Consider the following 9,595-nt stretch of genomic DNA (forward strand, 5'->3'; position numbering starts at 1 on the left):
CAGATGCTTACCCCATGCCTGGGACAGATGAGGCCCTAGAGCAGCTGGATGGGGCTAAGTATCTTACAACCATTGATCTTACCAAGGGTTACTGGCAGGTGCCCTTGACTCCCAGTGCTGGAGAGAAGTCAGCCTTTGTGACTCATTTTGGCATGTATGAGTTCACAAAGATGCCTTTTGTGTTGAAGAATGCCCCAACAACTTTCCAGAGGCTGGCAGATCATATCCTGGCAGGAGCAGGAGGGTTTGCCCTTTTTTACCTAGGTGATATTGCCATCTACAGCCATTCCTGGCCAGAGCACCTTCAGCATGTCAGGGAGGTGCTGGGCAGACTATAGAGGGTGGGGTTGACCATTAGGCCAAGCAAATGTCAAGTGGGTATGGCAGAGGTGTGCTACCTAGGACATAGAGTGGGGAGTGGTAAAATAAGGCCAGAACCTGTCAAAGTGGAAGCCATTCAGGCATGGCCTGCACCTGTTACCAAAATGCAGGTGAGGTCATTTTTAGGGACAGCAGGGAACTACAGAAAGTTAATCCCCAGGTATAGTACCATAGATGCTCCCCTCACAGACCTGACAATGAAGAACAGGCCAGATAAAGTAGTGTGGATCCCAGCATGTGAGCAGGCATTGCAGTAGCTTAAAGAAGCTTTGAGAGGTCCCCCTGTGTTAGCCAGTCCAGATTATAGCAAGGAATTTGTTGTGCAAGTGGATGCTTCGAACCATGGGTTGGGGGCTGTACTTAGCCAGATTTCTTCAGAGGGGGAAGAGCACCCAGTGGTTTATCTCAGTCATAGGCTCCAACCCAGAGAGGAATGCTATGCAGCTGTAGAAAAGAAATGTCTAGCCATAGTGTGAGCACTGCAGAAACTTCTGCTTTATCTGTATGGAAGGAAATTCACTGTTATGACAGATCACAACCCCCTAACATGGTTAAACAGAGTGAGCCAGCAAAATGCCAAGTTGCTAAGATGGAGCCTGGGGTTGTAAGCATATCATATGTCCGTGCAGCACCACAGTGGGATTAGCAATGTCAATGCAGATGGGCTATCAAGACAGGGAACAGGGTAAGGTATACTCAGATAGACCTAACTCCCTCAAGCATCGTTTCTCAAGAGTCACTTGAAAAACTAGCTTGAGTTCTCTTGGGGGGGGGGGTATGTGAAGATTGGGTGAGGATAGATGAAGGCTGCCAGCCTAGCCAGATAAAATTTTGGAGATAATTCTGTCATCTGTACATATTAATGTAAACCACAGGCTTGTTGTCTTAAATGGAAAAAAATGCTGTTACATGTGGGACTGCAAAAAATGGAAAAACAGTGTACTCTGCTGACGAAGTAAAGCATGTTGTGACCCTTTGATGTAAACATGGCTCCGGCCAATCTAGATGAAGGAATTCTTGCTATTGTTTTAAGGCCAGAGTTAATGGCCAGAATGTGCATGCATAACTGTCTTTAATGGCTTTGCTTCCTGACCTGTTGTGAGCTTACTAAAGAATTTAGCCTGTTAGCCTGGGAACCCCAGGAAAGTGTGAAGAATGATGTAATGTGAACAAGGAATATGATTTTAAAAACAGAGAGAATCAGAGAGCATTAAGCATTTTTGTCTTGACCATCCAACTCACCAGCACTGTCTTGCTCTATATGTAAGTTTATCTTAGACTTGTGTTTTCTCTTATAAATAGCTAGAAACTAGAAAGATTAGACTAAGTGTTTTTTTCTGTGATGTCAGAACTGTACTACTGAATTATTTTAAGTATTTCTCTGTGATCTCTGAACTCTTGACTAGCACTGTGTAGTAAAAAGTATTGTCTTGTGTATTGACTATTTATTAAATATTTTTAAACCCTTTCAAATGTTTTTGTAGAGGTAATTTAAGCTCTTTAGAGTACCTGCATGCCTTTGGTAAAATTGTACAAAGCCACTCTAATAGCTTTAGCCCTGGGCTATACTACCAATTGGATAATAATATTACACAGTAATAATTGGACACCCTTTTAAGGGCCTTTGAGTAGCTGATACATATTAGTGGGTGGTGGCAGCTGGTTCTACTGTATAGTCTGGAAAAAAGGGGCACAGCTGGAGAACCTGTGCCAGCCTTCCCCAGGAGTGTCTGTGTGATTGTATACACTCTTCTCAAAGTGTCTGTGTGTGTGTCAACTACTTGGACAGGGACACAAAGCACTGGTTGGACAGAGTGGGTGCTGGAGGTTTTAGCTTGCCCACTAGGCTGAGATCTGGACCTCTATAGCTGAGCCAGTGGGGAGTCTTATTGGGGACCTGGAGAGCAAGTGAGCGACCAGCCCTGGACTGACTGTGATCTCTGTGTGCTCTTAACGGAAATTGCACTTTAATATGTGTAGTTGTTATCCTTTCCTCCTATATGAGATGCCCCTCACTGGTGTTAGTGGTGAGGATTGAGGCTGTTTGATTGCTGGGCCATGGGCATCACAATATATATATATATATATATATATAACCCAGCCACTGGGGATGCACAAGCCAGTGCATTTCTTTGTGCAGTCCCAGCCCGGATAAATGGGAGGGGGGTCGTCAGGAAGGGCCGGCGGCATCTAAAAAAAAACAAAAATTACTGATGTCTTTCATAATTTATAAAAATTACATACCCGGTTCGGGGCCGGCCGTTATCAAACGACCGGCCACTAGTACTGTTACAGGGTGCTGGCGGAAATTGGGCTACTGTTGGCCGAAGGATGAGAAGAGGAGGAAGGAGGCGTGCCCAAAGGCAGGAAGATAGGAGGAAGATAGGAGGAAAGGTGTAGCAGTGACTGAGCTGTGTAGGTATGGAAGGCAGCTGATATGACTAAGAAGAGAGCTTGAGATATATAGTGTGTGGAGGAGTGTGTATATATTGTGTGCAAGAGACCAGATGGAAGGGAAGGAAAGTAAGGTGGTTAGGTTTTATCATGGGATTGTTTGGTTTTATCATGGTGTGGATGGGAAGATAAATAGGGTAGGGTATTAAAGGAAACAATATACCAAGTGTTTTTAGATGAACAGAGAGAGAGTGTCTGACCGAGTGATTGTTATAAACTTCGAAATTGTATGTGTGCTGATGTTTGTATTTGCATCCTCTCCTCAAGTTAAAAAATTTTGGAAGATGTAAAGAAAAATTGTGGGAGAAGTTGTGAGTTGTGAGTGAGTGTGACTGGACAGGAGGGAAGAGTGACTTGAGATGACTTTAATGGGCATTGATATGGAAGTGAGAGGTAGGTAGAGGAGGTGATGTGATTGGTAGAAAGGAGAGGAATGAAGGATTGAGGATTGTGGATTTCAGAAGAATTGTTTGGACATATGGATGTGGGGAATTGGTATGGGTGAATGAGGGAAGAGGTTTAGAAAGGATTAGTATGAGGATGGACTATAGGATGTGGGAGGAGGGTGAATTATATAATTATGGAGGTGAAAGTGTGGTTAAAGGTGCGAGACTGTAAAAGTGGTGGCAGGTGAGTGGTGGTGACTAGAGGATAGTGGTGTGAAGAGAGGAATGAGAATGAAAGAAGAGGAGTGAGGTGGTGAAGTGGAAGGGGGAGGGTGAAAGAGAGTTAAGTTAAAAAATGGAATGGCAGTGGGAGGGACAGCAGGAAGAGGGAAACTAGGGCAAAGTTAGAGGTGGAGCAGAACTAGGCTGGGTAACTACAGCATCTGGAGTAAGGGTGACTGCTAGAAAGGTGCTTGTGTGAAAGGTGACCTGAGAGGAGGGGGGACAGAGGAGGAGGTGGAAATGAGAGGAAGTACAGGAAGAAGAAGAAAGGAAGAGGGCACATGAAGAAAGTAGACATGAGCAGGAGGAGATGAGTAGACAGAAAGAGAGGAGAGGAAAAGGATGGCAAAGAGAGAGGTGGCAAAAGCTAAGGATAGGCATATTGGTAAAGGTGATCGAGTTTAAGTAAGTACTTGTAGTTCAGGTAATGGTGAATGTGGAAGAGGTGAAGAGAGAGTACAGGCAGGAGGTGGAATGGGTGGAGAATGGTCAGGGAGAGTTGTGACAGACGGGTGTCCGTAGAGTAGAATCCATTAAGAGTGAGGAGTGTGAGTACAAGCTATGTGGAGTCAGAGCTTATATATATATATATATATATATATATATATATATATACACACACACACACACACACATATATATATATATATATATATATATATATATATATATATATATAAAATATATATATGTATACACAGTATATATATATATATATATATATATATATATATATATATATATATATATATATATATATATATATATATATATATATATATTGAGAGAGAGAGAGAGAGAGAGAGACAAAATTCTATATATTCAAAAAAAAACATTTTTTGCCCCTTCCAAAACAAAACTACTTGAAGGTTATCTGATCATATTAAAGAACATTGTCTAGCAAACAGGAACCATGACCTCAAGAACACTTTAGCTAAACATAGCATCAGCTGTTCTATGTTCACTTTGTTTAAATTTATATTTTAGAACGTGTGTGATTTTCTTCTGTCTTAGTCCTGCTGACCTTCCTTCCTCTTCTCTCTAGAGCATATCTCCATCTCTCCAGGGTCTCCTCCACCTGTTCCCTACTCTCACTACAGATCACAATGTCATCTGCAAACATCATAGCCCATGGGGACTCCTGTCATAACATATGTGTGTGAATGAGAGGGAGGATAGAGGAATGGTGAGGATGCAATGAGTAGAGGTGGCAAAGGTGGATGAGTTTAAATACTTGGGATCAATAGTTCAGAGTAATGGTGACTGTGGAAGAGAGGTGAAGAAGAGAATACAGGCATGATGGAGTGGGTGGAGAAGAGTGTCCGGAGTGATTTGTGACAGATGAATACCAGTAAGAGTGAAAGGGAAGGTCTACAAGCGGGCAGTGAGACCAGCTATGTTATATGGGTTGGAGACAGTGGCATTGACAAAAAGGCAGGAGTTAGAGCTGGATGTGGCAGAGTTAAAGATGTTAAGATTTGCACTGGGTGTGATGAGGATGGACAGGATTAGGAATAAGTATATTAGAGGGTCAGCCCAGGTTGGAAGGTTTGGAGACAAAGCCAGAGAGGCAAGATTACGTTGGTTAGGACATGTGCTGAGGAGGGATGCTGAGTATATTGGGAAAAAGATGCTAAGGATGAAGCTACCAGGTAACAGGAAAAGAGGAAGGCCTAAGATAAGGTTTATGGATGTGGTGAGAGAGGACATGCAGGTGGTTGGTGTGACAGAGCAAGACGCAGAGGACAGGAAGAAATGGAAACAGATGATTCGCTGTGGTGACCCCTAACGGGAACAGTGAATGATGATGTGTGATTTTATTTGTGATGTTAATGCATTTTTAGAGGTCAGAGAAGTGAATTTCAGACACACTTCTTGGCTTAAATGATAATTTACTATTAAATATGCTTTGAAGTTGTACCTATAGGAAGTTATGTCGTTTTTAGTATTTTTCATCTGACTTGTAATTTACTATTTTAAAAGCATTCATTGTTTGACTGTTTGCATGCTTTCTGAAGAAGTTCTTACATTAAAAGGGTACATTAAAAATATTATGTACATTATACTGTTTTATTTTTTTTTATTTTAAAATCCATGCCTATTAATGTTACTGTATTGCCTTCTAGCTATTTATGTAACTGAAATTGTATTTTCTGTATAATTTGTATGTGGGGCTTTTCTCCCCAGACCTCCACTGAAAATGGGCTCTCCTAGGCCCAATGGATTTTCCTGGTAAACAAATGCAATAAATAAACAAATAAATAAAACAAGAATGAAAGTTCTAAGATATTTGTTCAGCTGTTTTTTACGTCCATACAACCAATAAGTTTATTAATATATGCATATATACATGCACACACAGGCACAGACACAGACACACATACTCACACACACACACACACACACACACACACACACACATATATATATATATATATATATATATATATATATATATGTATAAAATATACATATATAAACCATACAATGGTGCATGGCCCTAAACAGGTGCTTCGATTAAAAATAATACTGCTACACACCAAAGAATCAGCACTCAATATAAACGTAATGGCAAAAAGTCCACGAATAATACCGGACACAGATTAGTGGATTAATGTCCATCTACTTGTGCCATATTACAAAATACATCCAACACTAATAGTATAAAGAAGTAAGCCAGCAGATATCACTCCACGTCACTCAGCTGAATAAAAAAAGCATACCAGTTTCACCTCATGGTGTCATCAGTGCAGTAAAGGTACAAACAGCAACTGGGAATTCAAAAGTAAATGTCATCCTTAACCAATATTACAAACTTAAACTATTAAATACCTGTGCATATAGCATGTAGAAAATATACCACAATAAAAATAACTACACATAAATGAATAACTATATATATATTCAGCATATTAAACACCTACCTAGGCCTCAATTGTCAAAATGAACATACTCCCTAAAATGTTATACGAAATGAATGCCACTTTCATGAAAATTCCAGAATTAGTTACAAGAAACTAATACTCCCAAAAGAAAAAGGAGGTCTAAACCTTCTGGACTTACAACTCTACCATGAAATAATTAATGACAGCTGCTTTATTCAAATAGCTAACTAAGATCCATTGGGTAATGAATGGTACCCATTATGGATTAAATTATTTCACCAAAATATTATTCCATCTAAAATTAACCCGAAAGTGATTCCCTTCCTAAATCAAGAAACCCTTAAGACATTAAAAATTCACCCAGGTTTAATCAATAATTGTAAAATTTTCAAGAAACTACTAATATCATTAAAACTAAAATATGCAATTGCTCTTCTACAACCAATACACAACAATCTTGATATAAAACTAGCAAACTCTATGTTAAACTTGGATAAATATCCATTAATAAAAAATCATATAGTATGGGACTTCTACCAGTTACATAACCTATCAGTGGAAAACATCAAGAACATTCTTAAAGCAAGTAATAATTATAATGTGATAATAAAACTATTCTTATACTTGGTTAAAATAACTAAGGATATTATTATAAATGAGCAAGATATCAAGGTAGCACAACAAATTCAAAAGTTGCTTTTATATAAAAAGAAAGTGCTCTCTGACTCAAACACATATAAATTAATAACTAAAATTAAATATCAAAATACAATCCAGTTTTCAAAGTATTTGAAGAAAAACGCAGTAACTTGACAGAAAATCAGAAAGAATTAGCCATTGGAAACACCATAAAACTGACACCATTTAAGAAACTAATATATACTCAGATCACGGTCTTCAATAATGCATACCATACACCTGTCCATCATACCATACACCTGTCCATCTTAACAAATTTCATCCATCTAAGTCACCCTGTTGTCCTTTTTGTCCTAATAAAAAGCTGATATTCTACATATCCTCTGGAGCTATGAAAAAATTTGGTGCTCACTGAGATTCCTTTTAGAAATAGCAGACTACTCAAAATCTACTCTATCATAGGAAGCAGCGATACTACATATTTTTAAGATCAATAATAATAGCCTCACTAAACACATCACTATAACACTATGTGCTCCATTAAAATTTTACATAGCTAAAAACTGGCTGGACAGATCCAAACTTACTTGGACAGAATATAAGAACATGGCAACAAAACATGTTTTAGCTAAGAACTGTATACCAAAAGTCAAAAGAACCAAACATATTATCAGAACTACTGTAAAGCTTTAATTGATATTCTATCATGAATGGCAAGGTATGTGAAAATACATAAAGTTATTAAACACTCTCTTTAGTTAAGAGTAGTAACAGCATAATCTAAAGTCACATTTTTGTAAATATGTGTGTGTATACATATATATATATATATATATATATATATATATATATATATATATATATATATAGTAGTTTAGATTTTTTGTGTATCACTAAGTTTATACTCTTATTGTATTACCATAATGTACAGGTCAATTGCTTTATGATATTCTTACCTCCTGACTGAACCATAACACAATCATAACTTCATGGTAATCCTCTGTTGTTAACTTTAACTAAATTGACATTGTTTTATTACAGTGTGTGAACACCTAGTTTAATAACTTGCTTATGGTATGCACATTGTAACATCAACAACTTCTATTGTACTGTATATCACTTTTGATTTCATATTATGAAAAAATGTAATAAAAAATATTTGAGAAAAAAAAAACACCTACCTAAATATACAGTAACTACAAATGTTCATTGACTCCTGGTTTATATATTGCACCAAAGTTAATAACTCAAAACATTTATTTTTGATACAAAGGTTTATGCCTAGATAACTTAGATAAATTACTTCCTATTACTACATCAATACCTGCAAAAATGAAGTGAGTGGCAACATGATCCAATTGATGTTTAAAAAGTGTACTTCTCATCCTTTTATAATAAATGTCACTTAAATGTATAGCATTTCTGTGTTGGAAGGGTCTTGAAGTCTGCACAACATAGAATGCCCCATATTGGCATATTATCATATATACCACCCATTCAGTATTGCAAGGGATCAAATGTCTAATATCGAACACTTTTGATGTATTCTTTAAATGATTTGGTTTTAGAGACTACCTTTCAATACACACAGTTTCCATGCTGAGTACAAACCTGTGGCCAATCAACATTAAATTTATATTGTGACAATGGATTATCCACTCTTAATGCTGTAGTAATTCTGTTGTAATTATACTGTTCTTTTTAGCTTCAAATAGAAAGCTATCAATATAAGTCTTAAATTCCTTAGTCAGGTCCAATTGTAATTTACAATAGGAAGCTACATCATTCAGTTGAGTTTGGACTTCCACATCATAATCAATGGATTCCCATAAAACAATTGCCCCACTTTTGTCCGCATTAACCACCACATTTTTTTCATTATCACTCAAATTTCATAAAGCTGCATATTGCATTTTAGATAGATTGTTGTTATAATTTCTAAATAACACATTACTATTAGTGTGAAGTTCACATAAAACATGCTGTTCAAACAACTTCATAACAGGGTGGTAAAGGGCCTGAAAATTTGATTGTTTAAAGACAAAAGAATTTTGGGGTATAGATATCGATTCTTCCCTCTGACTGTAAAAATATTTCAAATTTAAACTACGGCAAAAGTTCTTAATGTCTAATGCAGTGGAAACATAAGAAGTATAACAGGAATGTATACAATTTTAACTTTTAGTGAATACTTCACTTTCATCATTCTTAAGGGTATTAGAAGATAAATTCACTACTGAGTTATTTTTGGGTAGCTGCATCTGCATATGAGCTAAAAAAAATTCTGCCCCACAACTCTGCTTATATTTTCTGCCACCCCGTCTAAAGGGACTCTCAGTCTCTTATGTGATGGAAAGTTGGTCTCCAAAATGTCCCCCAGTTCTGTTTCGCTGTCAGTATTAGAGTAGTTTGAAGAAAAATCTGAGGCACTTGTTTCATTCCCAGAGGTACTAACAGTTCTTTTTGAAACAGAGTGCCCCTTTTTCTTTTTGATCTAGTGTTTTTTTTACCTTTTTCTCCAGAAAAACATACTACACATTTAGAGCTCTTTTATATATATATATATAT

The sequence above is a fragment of the Protopterus annectens genome, chromosome 12.part0 (assembly GCF_019279795.1).
Source record: "Protopterus annectens isolate FY-2018-M chromosome 12.part0, PAN1.0, whole genome shotgun sequence".
Lineage (NCBI taxonomy): Eukaryota > Metazoa > Chordata > Ceratodontiformes > Protopteridae > Protopterus > Protopterus annectens.